This window comes from Rhinatrema bivittatum, chromosome 2, assembly GCF_901001135.1.
Source record: "Rhinatrema bivittatum chromosome 2, aRhiBiv1.1, whole genome shotgun sequence".
Taxonomy (NCBI): Eukaryota; Metazoa; Chordata; class Amphibia; order Gymnophiona; family Rhinatrematidae; genus Rhinatrema; species Rhinatrema bivittatum.
The window spans coordinates 440,222,123-440,238,496 of NC_042616.1; the positions used below are offsets into that span (position 1 = coordinate 440,222,123).

The 16,374-nt window shown below is 44.0% G+C and overlaps 1 protein-coding gene across 3 annotated transcripts in view; it reads left to right on the forward strand.

The window, feature by feature from the left end:
- CDH18 (cadherin 18) overlaps positions 1-16,374 on the forward strand; it is a 1,107,921-nt gene that overhangs the window by 1,071,250 nt on the left and 20,297 nt on the right. The gene's annotated exons all lie outside the window — the stretch shown is intronic.

Here is a 16,374-nt window from a genome sequence, read left to right on the forward strand (position 1 = left end):
AATGGGGCTTATGAAGGCCCCCTCTCTCATTACAGCTGCCACTGCTGAACGTGAGCTGTGGCCTCCCTGGGTCCCTTTGCTCCCCTTCCCCCACTGGAAATGAGCCAGGATTAAGCCTTCCTGGGTTCTTCCATCCCTTTCCCCTCCCCCATAAGTGAACCAGAGTTGGGGCTTCCCCAGTCCTCATTACCCATTCGAAGAGTTTTTCAATGTAGAAAGGAGCAGTACTGATCCCCAGTCTCTCCCACTCTGCCCACTGTTCCCTCTAAGCTGCGGCTGTGCACAACTTTTCTCATGGCCTCACACAGATTTTACCTAACCCCCCCCCCCTCCCGCACAGGAAGACCAGTGGTGCCTTGGTGCTGCCCATTCCACTGAGGCCTGATGAAAAAAAGAGGCGCCAAAACTCAAGGTGCTTCTCCTTCTTCCTACTTGTGCCGCCCCAGAAGAAAAAAGCTGTTGGAGCCATGCAGGCAGGAAGGAGGAGGAGCGTCCGCCCATGTGCAGAAAAAGATCAGTGTATATGGCAGAGCTGTCACAAATCACATCTCACGGCAGCCCAAGAAGAGGAGGACCAGATGGGAGAGGGAGGCTGATGCTTTGGAGAGAGAGAGAGAGAGAGAGAGTATGTGTATGAGTGTGAGTGTGAGAGTGAGTTGATCCATGTGTGTGAGAGACAGCATGCGAGAGTGAGAACCTGTATATGTATATGAGTGCGAGTGAGATAGCATGTGAGAGAGAGCCAGTGTGTATATATGAGAGAGAGACTGCATGTGAAAGTGAGAGCCGTGTGTATGTGAGAGAGACAGCATGAGTGTTTGTGTGAGAGAGCATGAGAGGGAGAGAGCCTCTGTGTGTGTATGTATGTGTTTGTGAGTGAGACAGCATTTCAGAGAGAACCAGTATGTATGTATGAGAGACAGTTTGTAAAAGTGAGGGCCATGTGTGTATGTGAGAGACAGCATGTGAGTGGGAGTCTTTATGTGTGTGTGAGAGAGAGAGAGAGCATGCAAGAGCCTGTATGTGTGAGAGAAAGCCCATTTGTGAGACAGCATGTGAGAGTTGGAGTCTGTGTGTGAGAGAGCACGTGAGAGTGAGAACATGTGCGTGTGTGTGTGTGTGTGTGTGTGAGAGAGAGAGAGAGAGAAAGAAAGACAGTTTGTAAGAATCAGAGCCTGAGTGTATGTTTAAGGGAGGAAGAGAAAAAGACAGGTGGAGATAGAAGAAACAAAAAGACTAAAGAAAGAGACCTTGTAAAAGGAATTGGGAAAAGATCAACAAAAGGGAGCATGGGGGGAAAAAAAGGCCTGGGACCAACCGATTAGAAAAATAAGATTAGACAACAAAGATAAAAAATAAATTATTTTGAATATTTAGTGATTGGCATATGTTATCTTTGGGAATGTTCACTATATATTTGTATTTTATTCTTTTTTCAGTATTCCACTGTTCATAGTCTGGTTTCTCATGTTTTCTGTTTTATTTTTGTCTGCATGTTTCTGTTTCTAATTTGTAGTCCCTTATTCTGTATTAGGTAAGGGTCTGCCTGTGTTCTGCATGTGTAACTGAGCTGCAGTATTTCTGCAGGCATGTAGTTTTTCTGTAGGGCTTTGTAACAGTCTGACTTGCTCTGTTAACCCCAGTAGGTGGCACATTAGTGTTCTAGATCATGGTATAATATTTGCATTGCTGCCGTGTGATAGATAAGGCTGCTGCTGTTTTGAGTCCTGAGATAGTTCTGATATGGTATGGCAATGTTCTAGGTGTCTTTTTTTTTTTTTTTTTTCGGCAGGTGTTTGTGTTGTTGGCAGTGAAGGTTTGCAGTTACTGAGATGAGTGTGTATGTGGAAGAGGAGGAGAACTGAGTGTGTGTGCATGTGCGTGAAAGTCTGGGGAGTGAATGAAAGGATTGAGTGAGTAAGGGCTAGATTTTAAAAGCCCTGCGAGCGTAAATCCTCCCGAATTTATGCGCGCAGGGCACTCGCACGCCGGTGCGCCTATTTTGCATAGGCCGCCGGCGCACGCAAAGCCCCGGGATGAGCGTAAGTCCCGGGGCTTTGTAAAAGGGGCGGGAGGGGGCATGTCCGGGGGGGGTGTCAGGGGGTATGGGGCGGTCCGGGGCAGGTCCAGGGGCGTGGTGACGGTTCAGGGGCGGAACGGGAGGGCGGTCCCAAGTCCCCCGGCACTGCAGCCTGTGCCGGGGGATGCGAGGCGGCGCGTGCAAGTTACGCCTGCTTCAAGCAGGCATAACTTGTCCAACAAAGGTAGGGGGGGGATTTAGGTAGGGCCGGGGGGTGAGTTAGGGAGGGGAAGGGAGGGGAAGGTGGGGGGGACGCGGAAGGATTTTGAAGAGACCTCGGAGGGAATGGAGGCAGGCTGCGCGGCTCGGTGCGCGCAGGCTGCCGATTTTGCTCAGCCTTGTGCACGCTGACCCCGGATTTTATAAGATACGCGTGGCTACACGCGTATCTTATAAAATCTGGCGTACTTTTGTTCGCGCCGGTTGCTCGAACAAAAGTACGCGCGCGCGTACTTTTTAAAGATCTACCTCTATGTGCGTGTGTGTGTGTGTTTGTAAGAATGAGCATGTATATGTGAGAAGAGTATGAAAGTGAACATGCAAGTGTGTTAGTGTGTGTGTGTGTGTGTGTGTGTGTGAGAATGTTTGTGTGCATGCTGTTACCAATGTTCCCTCTAATAACTGGTTCCTGTGAGCATAAGGCTTTTTGCATCGAAGAAAGTAGTACTCTCAGGGTAACGAAACCAAAAATCTTTGCTTACATGCAAAATGTTTTGCACACAGCAACCCCATCCTTGACCCTGCCAGCTCCTGCTACATAATGATGCTTGCGGGGTCTGCAACTTGTACCAGTGTTTTATGGACATAAAAGTATATGGCCATAAAACAAAATGGCGCTGGTCTTGGTGTCAACTATCACCATTGTGCAGCAGGAGCACGCAGACAGGAAGTAAATGGGGATCACACCTGTTCCTTTTTACACAGGGGACCCTGTGAATGGGATAAGTGGGGGCCAGAGAGACCTCATTTCAGTCTCAGGATGGGCGGGGAGGTCTGGTATCCCCCATTTTTTTTATGAACTGAAAATATCAGAACATTTTCAGATTTTATTCAAGTAAGTCGATTTTTGGTTTGTTTCATTCATAACCAGTAATAGACCTTTTTTTAAATTAAGAAGTGTGCATTGATTTTAAACTAATGCACATCCATAGTGAAGATATTTCAGGGACTGTGCCAGGTATTGCTATAGCCAATGGTTATTTTGATACTGAACAAAAGGAACGAACCAGAAGGTAATATGCTTACCTAGATGGATTATAAATTGACTGAGGGGGGGGGGGTCATTTTAAAAACCATTTCTGAAGTTATATCTTGAACTGTACTAGAGTATTTCTCTAACTGTCTTTCTTTGTTGCAGTCCTAGGTTATTTATTTCTTTAATTCTTTTGTTTACCAGACCGATGTCCTGGAGGGGGGAGGGGGAGCATTGGATGTTCTGGGAGGGGAGGGGGGAATATGGGAAGTTGTTCAGTTGTAAAGTTTGTTCTGGACTTTGTTCTTTATTGTTTTTTCCGGCAAAGAGTCTGGCTGGAAATTACATACAGTGAAACCGTTTTGTAGTTCTGGAACGTATGTATGTAACTGGAAATTTGAAAAATGTGACTATTGGAGTCGTGTAGTTGACATTGCTTGTTCATCTTGTCACAAATATAAAAATAAAAAAAAAACAAAAACAAAAAAAAAACAGGACTTTACTTGTGGAAATGGGCTTTAAAAAAATTGCCTGCCCTCAAAGTGAGTAAAGTACATGCATAGGTCCTCTGTGTATATTCTTATGGGAAGGGTTTAGGCAGGGGTTTAAGTCATATGCATACTTTTACAGTTTCAAAAGTATGTGTGATATTTCCAAAAAATAAAATATATGCACACATTATCAGCTGTTAATGTATATTATGGATAGTTTTCCTGGCATAATTTTGAAATGAGAAAGTAGGTGCATACTTTATTATTTTCCTTTTGCAAATTAATGTAAAGCCTGAGGTTTAAAAAGCACCTGCAGATTTTTCACCAATATGGGCAATTACAAAATTGTTCCTTAAGTGCTTTTTTAAACCTCTTCTAATTAATGTTTGAAGAAGGGAGCTTAACATTCAAACCAATTCATGGTACTGCACTGCACGCATAGTAAACATAGTATTAGAGTAAATGGTGGCAGATAAAGACCAAAAGTCTTCTCAGCAAGTTGCTTTGGGTAGTAATTGCTGCTCTGTGCAGGTTAACCCTCTGACTTCTGTTAAAGGTGGTAAAGCAGGGCTTCCCAAACCCATCCCGGGGACCCCCAGAACATCCACAATGAACACACATGAGACAAATCTACAACATCACAGAGACTATATTTATTTATTTATTTAACATTTTTTTATATACCGAGGTTCTGGTAACAATGTTACCAATCACTTTGGTTTACATATAACTTTGGGATGACATAACACAAGTGTCTTACATAGAACAAGGAAATGCAAAACTGGGTGAACAATTAATTAAATTAAATTGCATAGAACATTATGAGAAACAACATTTTAAATTACTGAAATCTAACATACTAGCGATTCGGATCAGTCATGTAACAAGTAGTCAATCTTAGGCAGGAGGAGATTGTGTTTGTTTCTGGGATTGTAAGTAGAGGGACACATGATGTGTTAACCCAGACGGGATAGTGTAAGTGAGGTCGAAATCAGGCGTAGGCTTGGGTAAAGAGCCAAGTTTTGAGTCTTTTTTTGAAGTTTATTGGGCATTGTTTGAGCCTAAGGTCTGAAGGGAGAGAGTTCCATTGTTTGGGGCCCGCTGTGGAAAAGGCTCTCTTGTTTGAGGATATTTTAATAGAAGGGGCTTTTAGCGAGCCTTTTTGTGCCGATCTCAATGGGCGGGCTGAAGAATGTAGCTGCAGTGGGATCCTGAGATCGAGGTGTGAGGTTTTGTAGATAGATTTGTGGATGGTTGCAAGAGATTTGTAAAGTATTCTATATTTTATAGGAAGCCAATGGAGATTCTTTAAGATTGGAGTGATGTGGTCCCTTTTTTTTGCTTAAGTTAGGATCCTCGCAGTGGCATATATATGTAAATTCATCCCATGAAAACTCACTGTAGTCACTCTGAAAACCCAACTAGCCATGGGGATCCCCAGGTCAGGCCCACAAAGCCCTGTGGTAGAGACTGACACTCTATGCACATTACCCCCGTGCAGAAGTGTTATACATTAAGGGGTAGCGTGCACCGAGCCTATTTTGCATAGGTTCGGCGGCGTGCACAAACCCCGGGACGCGCGTAAGTCCCGGGGCTTTCCTGGGGGGTGTGTTGGAGGCGTGTCGGGTGGGCATGCCGCAGCGGGGCGCCATTCGGGGGTGTTACGGGGCGTGGCCACGGGCGTGGTTCCGACCCGGGGCGTTTCGTGGGCATGACTGAGGCTTCTGAAATCGCTCCCAGGCCAGGGAATCACACGGCGGCGGTCAGCCAGCGCGCACGAGTTACGCCTGCCTGGGGCTACGTGCGATTCTTATAAAATAAAATCCGGCATACTTTTGTTTGCGCCTGGTGCGCACCTGCCTGGGGCAGGCGTAACCTTCGCGATAAAAGTAGGGGGTGTGTAGATAGGGCTGTGGGTGGGTTAGGTAGGGGAAGGTGGGGGGAGGCTGAAGGAAAGTTCCCTCTGAGGCAGCTCCGATTTTGGAGCGGCCTCGGAAGGAACGGTCAGCGCACGGGGCTCAGCGCGCGCAAGGTGCACAAATGTGCACCCCCTTGCGCACGCCAACCCCAGATTTTATTAGATATGTGCAGCTACATGCGTATCTTATAAAATAAAATCCGGTGTACTTTTGTTTGCACCTGGTGCGCGAACAAAAGTACGCGCGCGTAGTTTTATAAGATCTACCCCTAAATTAACATAGGTTACCTTATTTTTTCATTTCCATCCTCTAGCCTGTAAGGATCCACAATGTTTATCCCATGCCCTTTTGAATTGCATCACTGCTATCATCACATTAGTGCCCCCACGGGAGCTGCACATTTCATAAAATATCAGAAAGTACATGCGTATGTTTCGGTATGGGAAGATATTTCCAATGCAATTAACATGTCTACTTTCTTTGCCTATTTTATAAACATATGCATGCATATTTTTGGCATAAAAAGTGTATAGCATGAGCACATAATAACCCCAATTTATATGGAGAGGTATGTGCTTATGTTGGGTGTGTATTGAAAACACTAGCACACATACTTTAAATCATCATTTCACTGATATCTCAGGCAGTTCATCCAGTCTGTCTCCAGTTCACCGAGACCCTCTATTTCACCTTGAAACCCCACCAGTTCATCCAGGTCTCCCACTCAAAAATTATAGACAAAAAAGTTTGAGTTCACTTGTACAAGTCAATTAGCAGGTGTAAATTGGTATCAATAAATTAGATCATTTATACACATATATTTCTTATAAAATAGCTACTACTGAGTGTACTTGTTGACTCCGCCCAGGAATACACCTAAACTGTCCCTTTCTTGTGCCCGTAAAATGTATGCGTGAAACCAAAAAGAAGTTCAATGTTTATAAAATAGCAAATAACCGAATACATGCTACTTATGCCTTTAAAAATAGAACAGTTTTAAGAACAATCAACCTGTGATGGTGAGGAGAACCAATAGTTGCATTTCAGAAGTTCCCATAAATAGTATCTTAAAGTATAATTTTCCCCATTATGGATCAGAACTTGTTAATACCTCTTATGTTAAAGATCCCACATTGATGCTGGAAGGATCACATCTCACCTTTTGTGATCTGCAGTTGACCCTATTCCTGCCGCTTTTGCTGTTGCACTTGCTGTCATCCCTTGTCATTTGTTATAAACAACCTCTGCTCCTTACAGGTGTGACTTGTTTTAAGGTTTCCCTGCTGCCCACCTACCTGCTACGTGCTGTGTCCAGTCCATACCACTCCAATGACAACTTAAAGATCCCATGCCAGTGTCGGAGGGGAGAAGTTCCTAATTGTGCTTCTTCATGCATGCCTGCTCAGCATTGCACTTTGCCCTTTGGGAATTGAAAGATGTTATAAACTAAATGGTGGCCACTATTGTTTGGTTATTTTGTAATAGTAATGCTAGCTGAATGTATCTCGTGCCCATGGCCATTATGGAGATCTAGCTGCTAATCATACCACTGTATCTGATACCTTATAATGCAGATGTCATGCTATACTGATGCCATTACCCAGAGCTGAGGTAGATTTTTACCCTCTGCCTTTTAACCTGAATGTCTATCTAATTAATGACCAGGCCATTAGAAAGAACCTTCCAGTGCTTATTGATTTAATCAAGGCCAAACATCATGATTGTCTGAAAGTTACAGAAACATAACTGCTCAGCTTAGATATAGTTTTATTGAACTGGTTCTGTATTTTAAATTATACTGTTTTTCTCTAAACCATAGTCAGATAGACGTGGAGGTGGGCTATTAATTGTAATGAAAGAATCTTTGAGATTCCCTTACATCGAGTCCCTTTATTTTATTTATATGTATTCAAGTGCTTGTATTCTGCTCCCTCCAGTCAATCAGCCATTTGGTGTGGCTTACAACAATTCCAAATTTAAAACATCAATCACATTATGCAATTAAAATTACACACAGTCATAGACAGGCCCATAAACAAATGCTTCCCTAAACAGAATCAACTTTAACTGCTTTCTGAAATCCTTTACATCAGTCTGACATCTAAATTGCTCTGGGAGAAAATTCCACAACACAGTTATAACATATAAAAAAAGCTCTAGCCTTAGTTCTCTGTAAATTGTAGGCCTTATTAATTGGCACCCTCAATAATGCTGTAATAGAGAATATTAAAATACGTCCAGGTTTATATCATTCCAGATTTTTCTGTAAAACACATCTCTCATCAGAAATTAAAAGCTTATGTACTATAGAAACAAGCTTAAATTTGGATCTTAACCCCATCAGTAACCAATGTAACTCCCTTAATACCGGTTGAATATCATCACGCTGGCGCAGGCCGATTAAAATATGAGCAGCGACATGCTGGATCGGTTTCAATTCATGAGGTTATTTATTAGGCAAGCCCACGTGAATCAAACTGCAATAGTCCAACTGACCCAAAACCAAGGCCTGAAAAGCAGTTCTAAACATATCCCTCAGTAGGACATGTTTAAGTGGTTTTATTAATTTTAGCTTGTAAAAAGAAAATTGAGCCACCTTACTGACATCTTCAATGGGTTGGTGCCTATCGCTTGCGTATAATCACACCCTGGGTTCTTAATATGTACCATACATTTCTTACACAGTTGTTACTATCTGTTAAAGTTTACTCCAAGAATTGTTTAATCCTTAGAGACTTTAATATGCACATAGGAGAAACTCTAATTTAATCAAATATAGAAGATTTCCTAGAATCAATGAGTATAGTGGATTGGAAACAATTTATTAACTCTTGAATTCCCTGACAGGGAAACACTTTAGACCTAATTTTTCAATTGAGAATTGGCCAGCTATCAGTAGATGATATTATTCAGGTCTTGAAGCTCCATGGTCTGACCAGTCCTTAATACATTTTCATTGTTTAATTATCTGCCTCTCATTCATCTATTTCAGCCCACTTTGGAGAGAAGCAACCATATATTGAGATTGATCAATTCCATGACATCTAGCTACCTGATTTACATAGTACATCTTATCATAATTGCATTTATAATTTAAACTTTTTATTTATTGCAAAGAAAAAGCAGGTAACCAAGCAATAATAATTACGTATCTAAAAGAGACAACAAACATTTCAATTGCTTAAATAGAGCACAAAAAAATATGAGGAAGCCCATTAATACTGGGAGAGATAAAGAACTGAAAAACAAATATATGTAATTTCTTACAAGAGGGCAGCGTACTCTCACAAATAATCAATACTAGCATTTCTCTCCACTACCCCAACTGCCACCCAAAGAAGGCCATTCACTACTAGGAGCTATAAAATCAATAAAAAAAAAAACCCGAAGCTGAGAGGGTTGAAAGAAAATAAAGCTTTCTGAACAAAATGTAATCAAACATGTACAAGGAAATCATAGAAAGAAACAAGCCCTAAAGCTACAATCTCATTGCACATATTCAAAAAATGTTTGAACTCTTTTGAGTTGCTTTTCAAAAATCTGGAAAATTCCAAACTTTGAACCACATCAATTAAATTTGAGCACAATGAAGAAACAGTCTAAGAAACAAGTCTTGCTCTTGTAAAGAAGCAAACTAATAATAATGTGAACCTGTGGGTCTCATCCAACCCTATTGAGTCCAAAATTACAGAAATGTCCATTATACCAGTTTTTTGATTACCCTCATCTTGACCAGTTTCTCAAGGCTCTGTCCCTCTTCTATCCAGAAATACAAAGCCTTGTAAATAAGAAGCATTGCCTCCTGTATGATATCAAGTACATCCTAAATATATGACTTAAAAAATTCAGCTGGAGATATCATGGAAGCATACAAATTCAACATTCTCAGAGTATTTTCTAAATTTTCCAGTCTCTGATGAAACACATTCTTATCCTGTAGGAGAAAAGCTTGAACTGAAGTCCCCAGCGATACAGACCAATGTCTCGGGCAGGTCACAATTTGTGTGCAGTGGATGAAGGCAGGGCAAGGGAGGAGAAGGTAAAGGATGAGGCAGGCAGAGGGAAGGGAGAATCAGATAGGGAATAGGAGTATCATGGAAGGGGAGGGGAAAGGGAATTAGGTGGGAGACATAGGGAATATAGGGAGGGGTGAAAGGGAGCAGCCATAGGACAGCCCATACCTTTAAAGCACCAGTGCACCAGAAAATCCCCCTTTTGCAGCTTGCGTCTTAACGGCAGTTCCCACCTGCCCATCCAATCATCAAGCGGTGGCCAGATGATAAGAATGGGCAAAGCAAAGGAGCCGACAATGGAAGGTAACCCCAAGGCAATTGGGGCACAGTTAATTAAATGTGACGGCAATTTTCATGCTTCAACAGTGGGGAAAAATGCGATGACAGCAGGTACCAAATCGGGACCCCGAACATTTACAGAACTGGGCCCCAGCCATGTCTCATGCTAGTAGCACCAATGGTTTGGGCTTCAATGGCTGGGTATCAATAAAGATTAGGAGGTAATGAAGTTACCACTGAACTAGAGTAAGCCTGTTCACTCTGCATGATGCTAGTCAGGCAAAGTTATATGTTTATAAGGTTCTCAATATTTCAGAAAACAATGTTTAATGGCTATTTCATGTTCTGAGTAATTTAACTGTTTAATGGAAGCATATGCTACGGCCATAATTATCCACATAAAGATGTTTCTTTCTTACCTGAGACTTGTGTCATTCATTTAAACATATTGCAAGGTATGCAAATATGCTTTGGTAGGGAGGACTGCTTGCACCTTCACATATTGAGATAATGTATCTGATGTTTGTTTCAAATTCATAATCTGTTCAGACTGAGCCACTAAAGAAGCTTCCTGAGATTGGATCCAACTGTAAATATTATTTGTGGTAATAGTTAAAGAGGATAAAGACTGCTCCACTAAAGAGAAGACTGACCAAATGCTATTCAGAGAGATAGCAGAGGGTAGGGATGTGCAGACAAAAAGTTTATGTTCATAAGTCCATAAGTCGAAAAGGGGGGTCAATTTCGGTCAATATGGACATATGGAGAATTCCATAAGTTGAGTCTATGTCCATAAGTGCACCGGTTCCCTAAATAAAAATTTAAACCCCTCACCCTCCTTAATCCCCCCCCAAGACTTACCAAAATTCCCTGGTGGTCCAGCGGGGAGTCAGGAAGCCATTCCTCTATTCCTTTGCGAGGAGCACGTGACGGCCGCGTCATCGACGTGACGCGGCCGTCACGTGGTCCACCGCGGTTCCGCTCCCGGACCCCTCGTTGGACACAAACGGAACTTTTGGCCAGCTTGGGGGGGCCTCCTGACCTCCCCAAGCTGGCCAAAAGTTCCGTTTGTGTCCAACGAGGGGTCTGGGAGTGGAACCGCGGTGGACCACGTGACGGCCACGTCACTCCGACGTGACGCAGAAGTCACGTGCTCCTCGCAAAGGAATAGAATTATGGCTTCCTGACTCCCCGCTGGACCACCAGGGAGTTTTGGTAAGTCTTGGGGGGGATTAAGGAGGGTGAGGGGTTTAAATTTTTATTTAGGATCAACGATCGCGATTTCCAACGTATTCAACATAGCTATGTTGAATAAGTTGGAAATCCGATCGTTTTCGCATCATCACTTTTTTAAGTTAAAAAAAAAAAGTAGCGTTTTACATATAAGTTCAAAACGAATGCACACCCCTAGCAGACAGTTTGTGTTGTGCTGCAGATGGAAGGGAGCACCAGGAGGTGCTCCTCAGCATGGGACAAAAGATGTGTGCCCCTGTGGTGAGACGGTCCAAGTCTGGGAACTGGGAACGGAGAGCCTCTACTGAACCTGCACACCCAGGTGAGACCATCAATGCAATGATGGTCTCTTGAACAGTCCTCCAACCATTCCCAGCCCTTTTGGACTGCTACTGGGTAACAGCAAGGGCGGCAGGCTGGATGGAGGACACGGGCAAACGGAGACATCTAACACAGGACAACTCAGACATTGAGGTGAACGAAGACTCAGGCTTGAAGGTGGACGAAGACTCAGGCTTAGAGGTAGAGGAAGACTCAGGCTTGGAGGTAGATGAAGACTCAGGCTTGAAGATGGACGAAGACTCAGGCTTGGAAGTGGACAAAGACTCAGGCTTAGAGTAGACGAAGACTCAGGCTTGAAGGTAGATGAAGACTCAGGCTTGAAGGTAAACGAAGACTCAGGTTTGGAAATAGATGAAGACTCAGGCTTGACGAAGATCAGACTGGACGAGGCAAGTTAAAATCAGGATAAAACTCAAGATGGAGAAGACTCCGGATAAGGCTCTAACATGCACAGCAGGGGAGGAGGCTGCAGTGGACAGAACGGCCCTCAGGCTATCCACCGGAGCACTGCCCGCCGGAGGCTAGGTGTAGCCGGAGTCCAAAACATTGGAGGAATGATTAGAGAAGAGCCTCCAAGGCAAGGATCCAGGACATCCAGGACAGACCCTCCAGACACTCAATGAAGGGCAGCCGGGACGGATGAAGTGGACATCCAGAAAACTCCAGACCCAGGAGGTGACAGACAGGAACATGAAGATCCTTGGTTCCGAAGATGGAGGAGAAGCACCAGCACCATACACACCCCAGCAGGGATGGTCGTGGACTACTGGGCCACAGTGTGCCCTCCAAACTCAGCTGATCCAGGATGGATCAAGTGAAGCCTTGGACATCTAGACAGGACAGATATCAGGATACAGAAGACATCTAGGCTGGAACAGAAAATCAGGAAAACATCTGGAACAAGGATGAAGACAGAGACCAAAGAAGAAGACTTTGGATCCCACATGGAACAGAGTGCCTTAGAGAAGCTGTAAGACATGGAGTCCTAAGGAGGACTTACTCCTTGCAAATGGAAAACTGGAATGAAGACTGAAGCTTTTTATACTGAAGAAGAGGCAGATCCAATGATGACATCAGAAGTGGACCACTCCTTTGCTGTAACTTTAAATGTTGAAGAGAGAGCCAGCCTCGCTCCCTAGGAGGAAGCAGGAAGCAATGCAGGACCATGGACAGCGGCCCTGCTGCACAGGAGGATGCCAAGCTGTAGCAGAAGCTGGAATTAGGCCTCAAGCAGGCCCCGAGGTAAGCACAGCATCTGACTGCTGAGGAGGAACTGCCAGCAGCTCCAGTTGCCAAGCGAGACTGGGGATGGTAGGCCCCATCTCCGCGGGAGACAAAGTAGCCATTGATGGCCTCAGGGCCACATAAGTGTATTGTTTGCGGCCTCCTACCGCAAAGGGGCATACCCAGACAGCTCTCTACCGTTGGGTAGAACAGCGGCGGTGTCGGCGGCCTCCGGGCCACATGCAGTGCCGTAGCGTGACTCTAGCCATGAACAGAGAGCAGAGACAGCCTCCTGGCTGCAGAGGAAAAGAGGAGGAAAAAAGGTGGAAAAGCTGCCCATGCAGTTTACACAGGGCAGATTTGCAACAGCTTGGGTGTACAAGATCTAATCATCAGAGCTTCAGTAGTCATACTTTGATAGTGCACAGGAATTGGGGTCATCAAAGAATGAGAAACACTGACCACAGAAGACAATTGTGCTCCTTCACACTGCAAGTCCTTTCCTAAAACCTGTTGGCTCTGCGCTTCTCTCCAGCTGGCATCCTCTGAAGTTGCTCATTCAGCTGCTGCCACTTCTACTCCTCCATCTGGGCTGATGTCAACAGAATCCAAGGCACCAACTGGCAATGCTGACACAGAGAATGCCGGAGAAGGACAAACTCTAGCTTTAGGGCTCAACGAGACTTCTTCAGCTGCCCAGGCTGCTGTGCTGCTCCATCAGCCATAGCCAGAGTAGGGCCAGCTCCCAACAAAGATGGGAAAGCCTGAAGGAGCTAAAAAATTGCTATCTGATATATTAGGGCTGAGTAGGCAGTACCCTTCGCAATCTTTTCTTCTACTTCACCATATAGGAAATAAGGGAAAAGAATAAAATAAAATAAGTGAATTGGAGTTCCCCATAGCAGGTCCTCTTACAGTGCCATCATGAGACCCATCCTATGATAATTGTGAAGAAGCTATTCTTTGCAGGTCTAAAACCTTAAATTCAGCCCTGGATGCAGTAGCTCCATTAAGAGTCATCAAAAACCAGCATGGTCATTACATTCTCTGGCTCTTTTTGACACAATCAGAAGTGCTAAGTAAGAGCTGAGATATACTGTGTAGGGCTGGTGCAAGACGGGGACAGTAACCTTTAAACAGCCGCATGGGCACACATATATGCGCGTATGTTGGCTCACATGAATAGATGCTCCGAAATTGGAGTGGCCTCAGAGGGAACTTTCCTTCCGCCTCCCCTCACCTTCCCCTCCCTTCCCCTACCTAACCCACCCCCCCAGCCCTATCTAACCCTCCCCTACTATTGTCGGCAGATTTACGCCTGCCAGAGGCGTAAATCACCCGACCTGGGGGCTGGTCCGGAGGCCTCAACCACGCCTCTGGGCCGGCGTCATGCCCCCGACACGCCTCCCGTCCTGCCCCGAAATTTGCGCCGCCCACCCGACATGCCCCCGACACGCCCCCTTTGCAAAGCCCTGGGACTTACGTGCGTCCCGGGGCTTGCACGCGCAGGGGCCTTTTAAGAGGGTTACGTGCATAAGTTATGTGCGTAACCCTTTAAAAATCCGGCCCATAGACACACTAGAGTTGCCAACTGGCTCCAGATTTTCAGGACAGGGTGATCCAGTCCCGGTTTTACTTCCCTGTATGCTTAGGGAATGCAATAGAGAAATTAGAATAAGTCTCGGCATGCAATGGGGTAAAACCGGGAATGGATCAACATGTCCTGAAAATCTGGAGCCAGATGGCAACCCTAGTGTGTCTGTTTCCAACAGTGACCAATCCAAGTCAAAAGTACCTGGCAGAATCTCAAAGGTTAGATAGATTCCAAGCTGCTTATCCCACCTTCATTTCTGCAACTCCAACTCCTTTTCCTCCAGGAACCTGTCCAAACCTTTTTTAAATGCAGCTATACTAATAGCTTTCACCAAATCCTCTGGCAATGAATTCCAGAGCTTAATTATACATTGAGTAAAAGAATATTTTCTCTTATTAGTTTTAAGTTTATCACGTACGGACCGATACAGTACAGTGCGCTCCGACGGAGTGCACTGTTAACCCTCTACTGGACGCGCGTTTTCGATGTGCTAGTGTTATTTATTTATTTATTTATTTGTTGAGTTTTATATACTGTCATTCAGTAGAGCCATCATAACAGTTTACAAAAATATACATTTTTCTTAGCAGTTGTGTAACAGAAAAAACAATGTGAATGTTATACATTTTCTTCGCAGTTGTGCAACAATAAAAAACAATTTTTTATTCAGTAAGGGGCCGAAAACGCGCGTCCAACCCCCCGAACCTAATAGCGCCCGCGACATGCAAATGCATGTTGATGGGCCTATTAGGTATTCCCGTGCGATTCAGAAAACAAAATGTGCAGCCAAGCCATACATTTTGCTTTCAGAAATTAGCGCCTTAATATCATGGCGATATTAAGTCGCAGGTCCAGAAAGTTTCCAAAAGTAAAAAAAAAAAAATTTGAAGTCAGCCCGTGGCTGTCGGGTCGAAAACCGGATGCTCTATTTTGCCGACGTCCGGTTTCCGAGCCCGTGGCTGTCAGCAGGTTCGAGAACTGACGCTGACAAAATTTGAGCATCAGCTGTCAAACCTGCTGACAGCCGCTGCTCCTTTTGCCTGTTTTTACTGCCGGGCCTAATTTGAATAGTGAATCACGCGCACAGGAGAATGGCCTGTGCGCGCGACGGGAGAGCGGACTTTACTGTATCGGCCCGATAGTAACTATATTGTGAGTCCTCTAGTCTTTCTCCTTTTTGAAAGAGTAAACAACCAATTAACGTTTACTAATTCCATGCCACTCATTATTTTATAGATCTCTATCATAACTTCCCTCAGCTGCCTTTTCTCCAAGCTGAAGAGTCCTAACCTCTTTAGCCTTTCCTTATAGGGGACTCATTCCATCCCCTTTATCATTTTGGTTCCACATCTCTGTACTTTTTCTAATTCTGCTATATCTTTTTTGAGATGTGGTAACTAGAACTACACACTATATTCAAGATGAGGTCGCACCATGGAATGATACAGAGTCATTATGATATTCTCTGTTTTATTCTACATTCCTTTCCTAATAATTCCTAGCATTCTATTTTCTTTTTGGCTGTTGCTGTACACTGAGCAGAAGAGGATAATGATGCCTTGATCATTATCCTGAATGGTGACTCCCAATTAGGAACTTGAAATTCTCAGTCTTATCAGTGATAAGATGTCTCCCATTGTTGGCATGGCTCATTTCAGATTCTTGTCTGTTTGGCATTCTGAGTATTGTACATAGTCAATAAAAATATTTGGGAATTTTGCTTGTGCTTAAGAAAAATACATTCAACTTCCAATTGCAATAATTTACAATGACAAATATAATCCAGCTACCACAAATAAAATCTGCTGGCATGGATTCACATAAACACACATATATTAGCTCCAGTGTGTTTTTGCTTGGTTCTTTGGAAATTATCTTAAATGTGTTTCTTGAATGCTTACCTTTGATGCACCCTTCACATGCAGTAAGGCCACCTGTCTTCAAGTTAATATCTTTGATTTTCCCATTTTCTCTTTATATTCTACCTAGAAGTTCCAAAGGGGGAAA